Source organism: Bubalus kerabau, chromosome 19, assembly GCF_029407905.1.
Source record: "Bubalus kerabau isolate K-KA32 ecotype Philippines breed swamp buffalo chromosome 19, PCC_UOA_SB_1v2, whole genome shotgun sequence".
NCBI classification, from domain to species: Eukaryota; Metazoa; Chordata; class Mammalia; order Artiodactyla; family Bovidae; genus Bubalus; species Bubalus kerabau.
This window is the reverse complement of record NC_073642.1, coordinates 16,248,103-16,263,811: the sequence shown is the minus strand read 5'-3', so window position 1 is coordinate 16,263,811 and position 15,709 is coordinate 16,248,103.

The following is a 15,709-nucleotide window of genomic DNA, read 5'->3' as shown; positions in this document are numbered from 1 at the left end:
TTTGATGTTGGGCAGCAGGTTTGACCCCTGGGTCAGGAAGATCACCTGGAGTAGGAAATGCCAACCCACTCCAGTGTTCTTGCCTGGGAAATTCCATGGACAGAGGAGCCTGGTGGGTTATAGTTCATGGGGTTGGAAAGAACTGGAAGCAACTGAACACGCAAGCTTATACTTAGGCCAGAGTAGTTTTGCAAAGTAGTGGGCTCCCCATCACTGGAAGCATTTGAGTTGGGCCTGGCTGACTTCATCAAGGATGTTCTTAAAGAGAACCGAAGTCTGCCTTAGAGATACCAGCCCAGGGACCTGGGGGTCTTTGGAAGACCACTCGGGTCCCATCTCTGCCCCTAGCTTTTCTCCAGGACTAGTTTCTTCCCAGAGAGGTAAGGAGGTCGAGGCAGGTCACTGTGGACCTGGGCAGTGTCAGGGTTAGCAGGGAGTGGAAAGCTGAAACTCTATTCAGAACAGTACCTTATATTTGAGTATACTCTTTTTCAAAGTAGTTTTACCTACTTTTATGATTTTTCAAAAATTCTATTTTTTTTTTAATTGAACACAGAACATTCTCAGAATCCCAGAAACCCTCCAAATCCCTCTCTTAATCACAACCTCCTTCTTCCCTCTGAAGGCAAATGGCAACCATACTTCTTATTCATCTGGCATGTTTTCAAATCCTAAATGAAATCATGTAGGATGCATGCTCTACATCTGCCTTCCTTGACCCAACATTATGTTTGTGCGATTTCTCTGTATTATGACTACAGCATTTAATTCTCACAGAAACACCAAAAGGTGGGTTAAAAAGATGTTCACAACTTGTTATGGAGATAAGGAAAGGAACCCAAGAGATTAAAGGACTTGTCCGAGGTAGTGTTAACCAATAACTTGTCAGTAAGTGGTACCTGGGTCTTCCCAGGTGGTTCAAGTGGTGAAGAACCTGCCTGCCAATGCAGGAGACTCAGGCAGGAGATGTGAGTTTGATCCCTGGGTCAGGAAGATCCCCTGGAGTAAGAAATGGCTACCCAACTCCACTATTCTCTTCTGGAGATTCTATGGACAGAGGGGCCTGGTGAGCCACAGCTTATGGGGTCACAAAAGAGCCAGATTCAACTGGGCACAAGTGGCACCTAGATCTGCAGAGTCCAGTCTAGCTTTCTTCCTCACACCGTGTTAGCACTCCCGAGAAGTATGGCTTAGGACAGCGTGGGAACTGGGTTCATTCATATTTGGCTCTCCTACTGACCGCCTTTGTGACTTTCGGCACATCACCTATTTTCTCTTGAATGCCTCGTTGAAACCTGAATGCCTCATTTGTAGAATAGTATGCTGACATCAATGACTGAGGCAGTCAGTTAGTATTTGCTAAGTGGATGAACAAATGATTCTGATTGTTAGAATAAACTGAGATTGTGTATATAAAATCTCTTGGCACTTTTTGGCACTCAATAAAAAGTAGCTATAGGTGATCCTGGAAAGAAAGTCTCATATCAGCAGAGGCTCCTAAGGAAAGACTAATTTTGATACACTAGTTAGAATGGAGAAGGCAATGGCACCCCACTCCAGTACTCTTGCCTGGAAAGTCCCATGGACAGAGGAGCCTGGTAGGCTGCAGTCCATGAGGTTGCTAGGAGTCGGACACGACTGAGCTACTTCACTTTCACTTTTCCCTTTTATGCATTGGAGAAGGAAATGGCAACCCACTCCAGTGTTCTTGCCTGGAGAATCCCAGGGATGGGGAGCCTGGTGGGCTGCCATCTCTGGGGTCGCACAGAGTAAGACATGACTGAAGCAACTTAGCAGCAGCAGAAGCAGCAGCAGCAGCAGCAGTTAGAATTCATTGTTGGGATGCACTGAGCTCTCTGATTCTAGATGATTAGCTGGAAGGGAAATGAACAAAATAAAAACAATGATCTAGGTATTTCCAAAAACAGAGCTGTCACTTTGCCGACAAAAGTTCATATAGTCAAAGCTATGGTTTTTCCAGTAAGAATGTGAGAATGTGAGAGTTGCACCATAAAGAAGGCTGAGCTCTGAAAAACTGATGCTTTTGAATTGTGGCGCTGGAGAAGACTCTTGAGAGTCCCTTGGACTGCAAGGAGATCCAACCAGAGGAATCAACCCCGAATGTTCATTAGTTCTGATGCTTAAGTTGAAGTTCAATACTTTGGCCACCCGATGACTCATTGGAAAAGACCCTGATGCTGGGAAAGATTGAAGTCAAAAGGATTAGAGGGCAGCAGAGGATAAGATTGTCAAATAGCATCACAGACTCAATGGACATGAGTGTAAGCAATGTGGGAGACAGTGAAGTATAGGGAAGCGTAGCATGCTGCCGTTCATGGAATCACAAAGAGCTGGACATGACTGAGCAACTGAGCAACAAAAACAAAGCATTTCCAACATCTGAAAACTTGCTTTTATGCAAAAGACCTAGATGCCCCACCATGCACCCAGGGTCACCTAGAAGCTCAGGTCTAAGTAACAGCTCCTCTCTTTAGCCCTCTTAAAACTCTCAAAGTGTTTCTCACACACCCATTTGCTCCAGGCTTTGGTGTTATGTACAAAAACATCCGATTTTCAAAGCTAATCTCTTCCTGAATTTTTGACATGCATACAGCACTGGTGAATTTACAACCACCTCTGGGATAGCATAGATTTTCTCAAGCAGAATGTAAAAACCATCCAGCTAGCAGGCCAAGTTAGAAATCCACGTTCATCTAAGTTGGTTTGTGCCTAAATGCTCTCTGGGGTTTTACTTATTTTTCAACTTGCTCGTGCTGTGAAAGTTCCATCTTCTAAATGTTAAATCACTGAGCCATGAAAAGATGTTACATGACCACAGCTAGCAAGCAGCGCCAGTTTTCCTGTACTGGTCTGCGTGTGTGTTGCTAGCTGTGGGAAATTGTGGAATGGCTTTCTAAGTATTGTGGCATCCTTCTCCTTGAATACGTGAGTCATCACTGCAATTTCCTGAGGACTTAGTATGCATCAGATTCTGTTCGCTACTCTTTTGGTGTTTCATTTAATCTTTACAGTAACCCCCTTAAGATAGAATTAGTGTCATTTTGTGGAAAAGGAAGCAGACCCAAATAGCTTTTTCAAGGTTAAACATCCACAAGTGGCAGAGCTAGAACTGGAGCCTAGCGCTGTCTGATTTCAATGCTAGTTCTTTTTCCTCACTTCTATGATTCAAAGCAGGGATGAGGGGACTCTACTATGACAAGTCTGGAACACAGAACCCAAGGAAGCGGATGGACTCTCATCTTACTGATATGCGTAGTCCTATAGTAGTAGGTGCTGTGGTTTCCCTAAGTCCTGATGACTTGCTTATCAAAGAATGTACTCAGCTTCTCAGTTGTATCTGACTCTTTGCATCCCCATGGAACCCCCAGGCTCCTCTGTCCATTGGATTCTCCAGGCAAGAATACTGGAGTGGGCTGCCACTTCCTTCTCCATGTCGAAGAACACAGCCCCATTATAACTGGAGAGGATTGGGTCCTGGCACATCTTACAAGGAGAAAGTCAAGTGTACTTGTGTTGACCCCAGTCTATGTCTGCCCAAAACAGGCTGCCCACAAGCAGTCTGGAGGAGCAGAGAACAGTTTTCCAGATTTTTCTTCCATCACCAAGGTGAGGTGCTCTCCGCTGCTCTATCGTGGGTCTTTATCTAGCAGAGCAATTCTGTTCTGCCAAAATATACATTCCAAATATAAGTGCTTAACATAATGATGATAATATAACCAAAACAACAGATAACCTCCAATGGTGAGCCCCAGACATTTGGAAGAGGGAGGAAATATAAACATGTTGCTGCCCTTGAGGGTCAGGTACCTTTGAAGGTGAGAGAAGTGTCTCTTGCTCATTCTCCCTTGGCTTTAGAGTCATTTAGGTCTTTGAAGTAACTGAAATTTGGCCCCTAAGTCTTGCATTCTTCCTACTTTTAAAATACACTCCCTTTATCATAGTCTAAGCCACCAGCATCTCTCCACAAGCCTGTTTGGGCCACCAGTCTAAGCTTCATTTCTACCCCTGTCCCCCCTACAATTTATTTTTTTCAAAGCAACCAGAGTGTCCTTTCAAGCACATAATTCACATACTTTGGGGACAGAATTTATTTTCTAAAGGTGACTGCACCAATAGGTCTTGTTCCACATGCTCTTACAAAGTAATACTGAGACCCCACCCTCACTACAAGGTTCTAGATTCCCTCCTCTTGGCACTGAGTAAGCTTTGGGATGGACTCCACGAATAAAACACAGCAGACTTTCAAGACTAAGTTAATAAAGGTGATACAAGCTACCACCAGGCTCTCTCGAAACGCTTGCCTTGGGAATCCACCCACCATCTTGTGAGGAAGCCAAGAAGGCATATGGAAGGGCTTGCTGCAGTCCAGCTGAGGTTGCCTTGTAAAGCCGACATTCCCCACTAGACATGTGAGTGAGCAAGCTTTCAGATGACTGCCATTCCCAGCTTTTCGTTGCCCCAGCTGAGCAGAGATGAGCTGACTCACCAGGCCCTGCCTGTATGGTGGGTCTCTGAGCAAAACAGATACTGTCATTGTGTCAAGAAACTACATTTAGGGGATGTCTGTTTTACCGCAACAGGAAAGTAGAACTCCATCACTCCCTTGCTCAAAATCCTCCAATGATTTTCCAGTGCCATATGGGTGATTTAGCCAATGACAGTCCCTCCCATCTCTTCAGCCCTCTGAAGAGGGCTAAACTGACATACACTGAAGGTCACTGAAGTGTAGCCGCATGTTCCTTTTGCCCCTTGGAATCCACTGAGCTTGTTCCAACCTCAGGGTCTCTGTTCTCACTGCTCCTTCTGCCTGAGTGCTATCCCTTGGCCCTCGGCACAGCTGGATTCTTGTCATAATTCAGGTTCTGGTTCAAACACTCTTCCTTCTCTGATCACCAGAACTGACCTCTGGGTTCCTTTCAGGTTGAAGGAGCACACATACAGGGTTGCATGGTCAGTGTGACATTTTTTTTTCTCCCCAGCCATGCTCAGCTGCAAAGTTGCAGGCTTGGAATAGGTGCAGAGTGGAATTTGTTTTAAACAGACTTAGAGCCTTATCCGGAGAAGGCAATGGCACCCCACTCCAGTACTCTTGCTTGGAAAATCCCATGGATGGAGGAGCCTAGTAGGCTGCAGTCCATGGGGTTGCGAAGAGTCGGACACAACTGAGTGACTTCACTTTCACTTTTCACTTTCGTGCATTGGAGAAGGAAATGGCAACCCACTCCAGTGTTCTTGCCTGGAGAATCCCAGGGATGGGGGAGCCTGGTGGGCTGCCATCTATGGGGTCACACAGAGTTGGACATGATTGACACAATGCAACAGCAGCAGAGCCTTATCAGGTGGACTCATTGCTCTGAACCCCTTTGAAAGGGACACTGCATCAGTAATTGTTTCTCCCCACAGAGTCTCCAAAGGTGCTTTTCACCAAGACAATATGCTAATGATGAGGTAGCCACAGTCTCAAAGATGTGTTTATCAGGTTCTGTTTCAGTCTTTGACTCACTGGCAGTGAAAGAGAGAAAGAGAGAGAATCTTAGTATATAAATGCCTTTGTTCTCTTTGAGCATTTTTGATTCTCTATTTTCCAAAGTTTATTTGTTGATTGTCCACTGTCATCAAGGAAGCTATATTCTAGTGGAAAGGGCAGATGCTAGGCAGATAATATATAAAATAGAGTATGTCACTGTGTGATGATATAGGAGAGAAGATGATCAATCATTCAGTCATGTCAGACTCTTTGAGACCCCATGGACTGTAGCCTCCCAGACTCCTCTGTCCATGGAATTTCCCAGGCAAGATACTGGAGCATGTTGCCATTTCCTTCTCCAGAGAATCTTCTCAACCCAAGGATCAAACTTGTGTCTCTTGCATCTCCTACATTGGCAGGCAGATTCTTTACTACTAGAGCCACCTGAGAAGCCCTAGGAGGGAATGGGAGAGGCTTAATAAATAAACGTAACGGTCATGCAGCTATCCATGGATGAATGTCCCAGGAAGAAGTGGCAAGCATGTAATGCTTAAGAATCAGCAAAAAAAGAGAGTATGACTGGAGTGCAGTGAGAAAGAGAAGGAGATGGGATTCCAGAAAAACCATAATTAGATCTTATTTGGACTTTCCCTCATGCCCTGAGTGAGGTGGGAAATGGCTCAGTTTCATGGTGTGGCTTAAGAAAAGCAGTAGAAAGATAAAGAACAGGAAGTCCAATTAGGAGATGTTTTCAGTGACCCAGAAATGGATCCAGCAGTAGAGGCTTGTATGAAGACCTTAGAGCCTGGAGTAGTGATTAGTGGTCAGATTTTGGGTATAGGCTATATATTGTCATCCCGCTTATTTAACTTATATGCAAAGTACATCTTGCAAAATGCCAGGGTGGATGAAGCACAAGCTGGAATCAAGATTGTTGGGAGAAATAACAATAACTTCAGATATGCAGATGACACAACACTGATGGCAGAAAGCAAAGAAGAATTAAAGAGCCTCTTGATGAAAGTGAAAGAATAGGGTGGAAAAGTTGGCTTAAAACTCAACATTCAGAAAACTAAGATCATAGCGTCTGGTCCCATTACTTCATGGCAAATAGATGGGAAACAGTGGAAACAGTGTCAGACTTTATTTTTTTGGGCTCCAAAATCACTGCAGATGGTGACTACAGCCATGAAATTAAAAGATGCTTGCTCCTTGGGAGAAAAGCTATGACCAACCTAGACAGTATATTAAAAAGCAGAGACATTACTTTGCTGACAAAGGTCCATCTAGTCAAAGTTACGGTTTTTCCAATAGTCATGTATGGATGTGAGAGTTGAACTACAAAGAAAGCTGAGCACTGAAGAATTGGTGCTTTTGAACTGTGGTGTTGGAGAAGACTCTTGAGAGTCCCTTGGACTGCAAGGAGATCCAACCAGTGAATTCTAAAGGAAATCAGTCCTGAATATTCATTGGAAGAACTGATGCTAAAGCTGAAACTCCAACACTTTGACCACCTGATGCAAGGAACTCACTCATTGGAAAAGACCCTGATGCTGAGAAAGATTGAAGGCAGGAGGAGAAGGGGACAACAGAGGATGAGATGGTTGAATGGCATCACCTACTTGATGGACATGAGTTTGAGCAAGCTCTGGGAGTTGGTGATGGACAGGGAAGCCTGGTGTGCTGCAGTCCATGGGGTCTCAAAGAGTCAGACATGACTGAGCGACTGAACTGAACTGAACACAACACTTTCTGATGGATTGGATATTCGAGAAGAGAAAAATGATGTCAGTGGGGACTTTGAGTTTTTATCCTAAGCAACTATGAGAATGGAGTTGCCATAGACTACAATAAATGAGATGGTAAGTGGAGGAGGTCTGGGGGATAATTAGAAGTGTCAGGAATTATATTTCATGCATATTATGTTTCAAATGTCTCAATATATATTAGACAAGCAGCATTATACAGGCAGCTGAATATAAGAGTATAGCTTTGTAGGAGATAATTAGGCTGGTGATATAAATTTGGTAGTTATCATGGCATAAATGGTATTTACAATCATGTGATCAGAAAATCTCACTAAGAAATGGATGTCAATAGAGGAATGTAGTCTAAGGAGTGAGACCTGGAAATTTCCAACATTTGGAGATAGGAGAGAATGGGTACCACTGACTGATTAATGAGGATTGACCCCTGAGGTGTGAAAACGAAGTACTGAGAGGGTAGCAGGTAGGAAGGTCGGAGGTCAACAAGCATCAGGAAGAAATAAAAAACAAACAAACTAAAAAAAATGTCTGCCACTTGCAATTTATTTCCTCCTGATGCTTGGGACCTCTGGCCTTCCTACCTGTTACACTCTCATTACCTGCCCAGTCACTCAGTCATATCTGACTCTTTGCAACCCCATAGACTGCAGCACGATAGGCTCCTCTGTCCATGGGATTCTCCAGGCAAGAACATTGGAGTGGGTTTTCATGCCCTCCTCCAGGGGATCTTTCTGACCCAGGTATTGAACCCACATCTCCTTCATCTCCTACATTGCAGGTGGATTCTTTACCACTGAGCCACCAGGGAAGCCTCAAAATTAAGTATAAGAATAGATAAAAAAGATGTGGCACATATATACAATGGAATATTATTCAGTCATAAAAAATAATGAAATTGGGTTATTGGTAGAGATGTGGATGGACCTAGAGTCTGTCATACAGAATGAAGTAAGTCAGAAGAAGAACAAATATGTATTAACACATGTATTTGGAATCTAGAAAGATGGTAAATATAAACCTATTTCCAGGGCAGGAATAAAGATACACATGTAGAGAACAAACATGTGGACACAGCAAGGAAAAGGGGAGGGTGGGATGAGTTGGAGAGTAGCATCGACGTGTGTATACTACCGTGTGTCAGGTAGCTAGCGGGAAGCTCAGCTTGCTGGTCTATGATGACCTAGAGGGCTGGGATGGGGTGGGAGGGAGGGAGATCTGAGAGGGAGGAGATATATGTATACAAATAGCTGATCCACTTCGTTGTACAGCAGAAACTAACACAACATTGTAAAGCTGTTATACTCCAACAGAAAAAGAATGTCCTCGGAGAAGGAAGGCGCAACCAACTACTTGAAACATTAATGAACAAAGTGAGAGGCATGTTGAGAATTTCCTGTTGGATTTGGAGGTGAGGAGATACTTAATGTCCTTGACAGGGGCTATTTCAGTGGTGGTGAAAAGAAGAAAATCAGGATGACAGTGGGGTCAGGAGAGGAAAGGAGGAAGGGAAATGCAGTGACTTTATTTGACTATATTTATCCTGTAAAAGCTTCTCTGGTGGCTCAGCTGGTAAAGAGTCCGCCTGCAATGTGGGAGACCTGAATTCCACCCCTGGATTGGGAAGATCCCCTGGTGAAGGAAACGGCTACCCACTCCAGTATTCTGGCCTGGAGAATTCCATGGACCCCATGTGTCACAAAGAGTCAGGCATGACTGAGTGACTTTCACTTTCGCTTTCTTTTCATCCCGCAAAAAGAGCATAGACGTGGATGCAGTCGCTAAAGAGGGATACAGGGCAAGTGAAGATCTTTAAAAAATCAGAGTCCATAAATAGTCAAGTTTCATGTGTGCACAGTGAGAGGAAAAGCTAAAGATGAAAAAAGACTTTGCTAATGGCTTCCTTGAGTTCCAAAAGCACAGAGAAAGGGAGGCAGGAGTTGAGGGTGGCAATGTGGTCAGATTAGGTCATGTGCAGAGCTTTACAGACAGATAACAGGAGAGAGTCTTTAACTTCTTGTGGTAACTGATGTAGAACAGGAAAAGGAGCTTATGAAATTAGCCACAAATATGACTGTTTGATCTCAGATCCTTTCTCTACGATTCTCCATGTCTTCAGAGTGTAGCTTCCTTGCAGGTTGGACCATCAAGAGGCTATTGGTCATCTGAATTCCCACTGATCAAAACCAGTGGGAAAGTAGCTCTAGCAAGAGATCAGAAAGCAGGAGGAGAGAGAGGTTGGTATTTTCCCATCTTCTTCCAATTCTGGTAATGGCTGTATTTCTTTAAGCCCCTGCTCTGTGGGCAGTACCTCTTCTATGGCTCCAGCTCATGATGGTCAAGGGTTGGTGATTCCTTTTGCCTTTGCTAGTCCCTTGGTAATCAACATCCTTGATGGTTCTCACATTTCTGTTCATATCTCAGCCAACAGCCTCTTCATTAAATTTCTCCAGTTAAATGGCCATTTGATTCCATGCCTGGATTCTGGTGGTCTTTCCTTCTACTACTAACAGAGTTACCACATATCTAGGTGTGCTCAGTACTGTTTTGATTTACATGATTCATGCCAGTGTGATTATTAACAGCATACTCTTTTATTCTCACAATTATTCTAGTTTTGCTAAATAATATAGCCATCATACTCCTGGTCCCCTGGTTCCATTTACTATGATCCTAAGTACCCATGAATGTGAATGTTCTGATAACCTTCCCTCTGGCCAGTGTCTTCTTGGTCTCTTACAGTCTTTCCTGTGAACTGAGATGCTGGGTATCTAAGATAGGGGGAGGGAAAGGAAGAACATAGTTTGGTCTTAATTTTCATTCTCCCAACACATGAGGGTAAAAGCAAATGAAAAAACAGAATGCATCTTGTTTATGGTGTACATTTTCCCATCTTAATCATGTATAATGAAGAGCTACTTCCCTGGGGCCACTGGCTCATTAGCTTCCTACCGTCCCTTATTTGAGATATGAATAAAGCCAACTTGAAGAATGGCGCAGGTGATGGATGTCAAGTGGCATCACAACCTTGAGCATATTAACGAAGCTCTGTTGGCCACGATTTCCATCTGTAAATGGGAGGATTAATAGTACCTACCTAATGAGGTGACTAGGATTAAATGAGTTAGGATATAAAGATGTTTAAAAACGTGCCTAGCACAGAGTAAGCACTGTGCAGTTGTAACTCCATCACACACACACACAGTGATGGAGAAAGATGGGGATGGGGTTTAACATTCATGCTGCAGAGACAGGAAAGTAATTCTCCTCTACTGAGAGGAGCACGATACTCCTCATGCTCTCATGCAGCAAATTGTGTTACAGATCCATGTAGTTTGTTGAATCAAGGGGCTATTTCCTGTCTGGAAAGAGTGTGCATTTCTAGGAAAAGGAAGAAAAGGAAAGTGACACTTGCTTTCATTCAAGCCTCATCAGAGCAATCTACCTTTGAGAGCAGCCACCTTGGGAAATGTAGGACACTTTCTAGAACCTGTACACAATTTTGGTTTTGTTCATGTTAACCAAACAAATGAAATCAGCATTCATGTTTATGAACTGACATAATTTCTGGGTTAGAGGTTGTGCAGTAGAAGGGTGTATCAGTGTGGGTCCCACCCAAAGACAAACACTATGAAGTAATTTGGACAGAGGAAGTGTAAACAGAATTAATCGTTAAGTTATGATGAGAAGGAACAAAAAAGATGAAAGAAAATCCCAGGGAATTTGAGATGGACATGCACACACTGCTATGCAGAATGAGTAACTGACAAGGACCTACTGTATAGAACAGGGAGCTCTGCTCAATATCATGTAATAACATGAATGGGAAAAGAATTTGAAAAAGAATAGATTCATGTATAATGAAAAAGAGTAGACACATGTATAGCTGAATCACTTTGCTGTACACCTGAAACTATCACAACACTGTTAATCAACTATGTGAATGTTATTCAGCTGCTAAGTCGTGTCTGACTCTTTGCGGCCCCATGGACTATAGCATGCCAGGCTCCTCTGTCCTCCACCATCTCCTGGAGTTTGTTCAAATTCATGTTCACTGAGTCAGTGATGCTATCTAACCATCTGATCCTCTGCCACTCCTATCTCCTTTTGCCTTCAATCTTTCCCAGCATCAGTGTCTATTTCAGAGTTGGCTCTTTGCCTCAGGTAGCCAAAGTATTGAAGCTTCAGCTTCAGCAACTATCCTTTCATTGAATAATCAACTATACTCCAATATAAAGTGAAAAGTTTTTAAAATGAAATAAAACCCTAAAGGTACCCTGGCACTGCTGTAGAGTACCACAAGAAGCACCAACTAGGAAGAGGTTCCAATCTTGTTGGAGAAGGTGTGGGTGTAGTCCAATGAGTGGCAGAGAAGCACTCTGGCTTACAGGACACCCTAGTTGATACCCAGTTCACTTGCTCAGTCATGTCTGATTCTTTGCAGCCCATGGACTGCTGCACCCAGGTATCCCTGTCCATCACCAACTTCCGGAGCTTACTCAAACTCATCCATTGAGTTGGTAATGCCATCCAACCAACTCATTCTCTGTCGTCCCCTTCTCCTTCTGCCTTCAATCTTTCCCAGAATCAGGGTCTTTTCCAATGAGTCAGTTCCTTGCATCAGGTGGTCAAAGTATTGAAGTTTCAGCTTCAGCATCAGTCCTTCCAATGAGCATTCAGGACTGATTTCCTTTAGGATGGACTGGTTGGATCTCCTTGCTGTCCAAGGGACTTTTGAGTGTCTTCTCCAACACCACCGTTGAAAAGCACCAATTCTTCAGTGCTCAGCTTTCTTTATAGTCCAACTCTCACATCCATACACGACTACTGGAAAAACCATAGCTTTGACTAGATGGACCTTTGATGGCAAAGTAATGTCTCTGCTTTTTAATATACTGTCTAGGTTGGTCATAGCTTTTTTTTCCAAGGAGCAAGCATCTTTTAATTTCATGGCTGCAATCACCATCTGCAGTGATTTTCGAGCCCCAAATAATAAAAATCTCTCACTGTTTCCATTGTTTCCCCATCTGTTTGCCATGAAGTGATGGTACCAGATGCCATGATCTTAGTTTTCTGAATGTTGAAATCTAAGCCAACTTTCTCACTCTCCTCTTTCACTTTCATCAAGAGGCTCTTTAGTTCTTCTTCACTTTCTGCCATAAAGGTGGTGTCATTTGCATATCTGAGGTTATTGATATTTCTCCCGGCAATCTTGATTCCAGCTTGTGCTTCATTCAGCCCGGCATTTCACATGATGTACTCTGCATATAAATTAAATAAGCAGGGTGACAGTATACAGGCTTGAGGTACTCCTTTCCCGATTTGGAATCAGTCAGTTGTTCCACGTCCAGTTCTAACTGTTGCTTCTTGACCTGCATACAGATTTCTCAGGAGGCAGGTCAGGTGCTCTGGTATTCCCATCTCTTGATGAATTTTCCATAGTTTGTTGTGATCCACACAGTTAAAGGCTTTGGTGTAGTCAACAAAGCAGAAGTAGATGTTTTTCTGGAACATTCTTGCTTTTTCAATGATCCAATGGATGTTGGCAATTGGATCTCTGGTTCCTCTGCCTTCTCTAAATCTAATTTGAACATCTGGAAGTTCAATCCCCAGTCCCCAGGGAAACAAGAACAGACTGCTTGGGTCCACAAATAGAGGGAGTCAGTGTCTATCTTTGGGGGTGCACAGGCATTTGCATCAGGAAGGCAGGAAAAAAGTCTGGGGGTTAGGCGAGCCGAGGCTGCCCATGACACACAGACATAGCTCAGGGGCTCCTATAGATGCAAGGCCTGGAGCACACAGTGCCAGAGATGGTAGCTCCTTGGGAAACAGATTAGAATACTGAGGCTGGTGGGTGTCCAGGCAAAACACGGAGCGATGCTGGAGAGGGGTCTCCCCGCAGGTACTGTAACACCTGTGCATGTGGCTTGGGCTGGTTCACATCCAGATGGGGCCATGGGATCACTAGGGCAATTCTGCAGGTGTTAGGACGTTTTTTTTACTCTCCTGTTTACCCATCAGATGAACCACCCTGATTTCCTTTTTTGCCTGTTAATATTAAATATTAAATGTTTTTAAATTGGACTACAATGGCTTCACAATGTTGTATTAGTTTCTGGTGTGCAAAGCATGAATCAGCTATGTTTACATGTATCCCCGCCCTGCTGAACCTCCCTCTCCCCATCCCACCTCGCTAGGTCATCACAGGGCCAAGCTGAGCTCCCTGTGCTATCAGCAGCTTCCCACTAGCCATCTGTTTTACAGATGGGAATGTAAATATGTCAGTGCTACTCTTTCAACTCACCCCACCGTCTCCTTCCCCTGCTGTGTCCACACTTGCATTCTGTACATCTGTGTCTCCATTCCTGCCCTGCAAATGGGCTCATCTGTACAAATTTTCTAGGTTCCATGTACGTGAGTTAATACACAATATTTGTTTTTCTGTCTCTGACTTACTTCACTCAGTGTGACAGACTCTAAGTTCATCCACATCACTAAAAATGACCCAATTTCATTCCTTCTTATAACAGTAATATTTGTACCTGTGTACCACATGTTCTTTATTCATTCACTTGTTAATGGACATTTAGGTTGTTTCCATGTCCTGGCTATTGTAAATAGTGAGGCAATGAAGACTAGGGTACATATTTCTTTTTGAATAATGGATTTCTCAGATTATACAGTCAGTAGTGGGATTGCTGGGTCATATGGTAGCTCTATTTTTATTTTTAAGGAACCTCCTCTATACTGTTCTCCATCGTAGTTGTATCAATTTACATTCCCACCAATAGTGCAAGAGGTTGTCAGAAATCCTAATTTCGGACAACTCTTCCTTCTGTAGCATTGTAACCCTGGTCACACTGACAGAGCTCTCCCTGGCCATTGTTTGTGGCACTATTCCAGATGCCATCATACGGGTAGAGAATACACTAAAAACATTACTTCCTGTGCCTGGCATCCTGGAGAAGAGTTTTTGTCAGCTTTTTGAGCAACTATACAAGGGTTATATTTAAATTAATGCACTGTATCCCAAGCAATAACCACTTATGTGTGGTATATAATTGACCTTACTTATAGTTATTATAGTGGATATAGTCTTTCAGGCTATCATCAAGTATATTTTGCATTTTTATCATCACAATATTAAAGACTAGAAAATGTATTCCCAGGTAGCATTGCTGTGAGTGACATGCATTTTCTATCTCATTACCAGGAGGGGTCATTAGATGATCTTCTGATGGCTTTGGGTAAATCTATTTCTTGAAACTGTCCTCCTGGGATAAACAGATAAAGTCATCATTTTGTTCACTGCGGTGTCTCTAACTCTCAAGATGACTGATGGGCCATAATGGTATTCCATGGGGACAGGATTCATTGACTGTGGGGTTGGCTTTCCGTTTCCTTAGCAACCCTTTCCTAGGGACACCATGGCAGCCACATGTATTCAAAGTTAGGATTCTTAAAAAAAAAAAAAGACAGTTTTTCAATTGAGATTTTATATACCTAAATTAACTTTGCTCAAGAGACATGCATTTTGCATTTGTATCATTTTTTAGTTTGTGTGTTATTTCTCATTAGAATAGCAAATTCTGCCCTCAGAGGAGAATTGGCTGGGAGGGGAGAGTGCTGAGGCTAGACGAGATTAGAAAGGCTTAATAACCCGAGTCCCAAAGAGGAAGCGGTTTTCTCTCAGCTCCATTTTCCAATATAGCCCTGAGGGGAACTAGCTTAGAGTCTAAGCAAACGCTGTCAAATACATGGTCTCCTTAGCACCGTGTTATTCAATCTGAGTGGAAATAATGTTGTCTTTCCAATTGTTTTTACAAAAAAAGCTGGCCTCTGTGGGAAATGTGTTATCATTTCCTAAACCAGGGTTCTCCAAGCTTGGTGCCATTTGTATTTTTATTTTGGGCCAGGTGATTCTTTGTTGGGAGGGAGGTTACCTTATGTATTATAGGATATTTAGTATTTAATATTTAGTGTTAGTATTCCAGATCTCTATCCAGTAGATACTAGCATATCCTTTCTCCCACTGTAACAATATTGCCAAATATTTCCTGGGTGGGGGGGCAAATAGCCCCCCTCTGCTTGAGATCTATTATTCAAAACAAGGGTGAATACCTCTGCCATTCTCCCTTATCTGTCCTTACTCTTCATGTCCAGAATGTTGATTAAAAGGAGCTATGTTGTATTTACATATTGTTTTACAAGTATGTATCATTATAACATCATTGTCCTGGTTACCCTTGAGAAGAGATGATTTGATTGATCTTCTGGCCTCAGTGTTTCTCATTTCTGTCAAATTATCTGCTCACATTACAGTTTATATTTTTTACACGGCATGTCAGAGGGAAGACACCACTGCCGACACTTCCCAGCCCCCAAATATGAAGACGGAAAGCATAATTAGGGACTTCCACGGTGACATAGTGGTTAAGACTCCACAATTCCAAGGGGG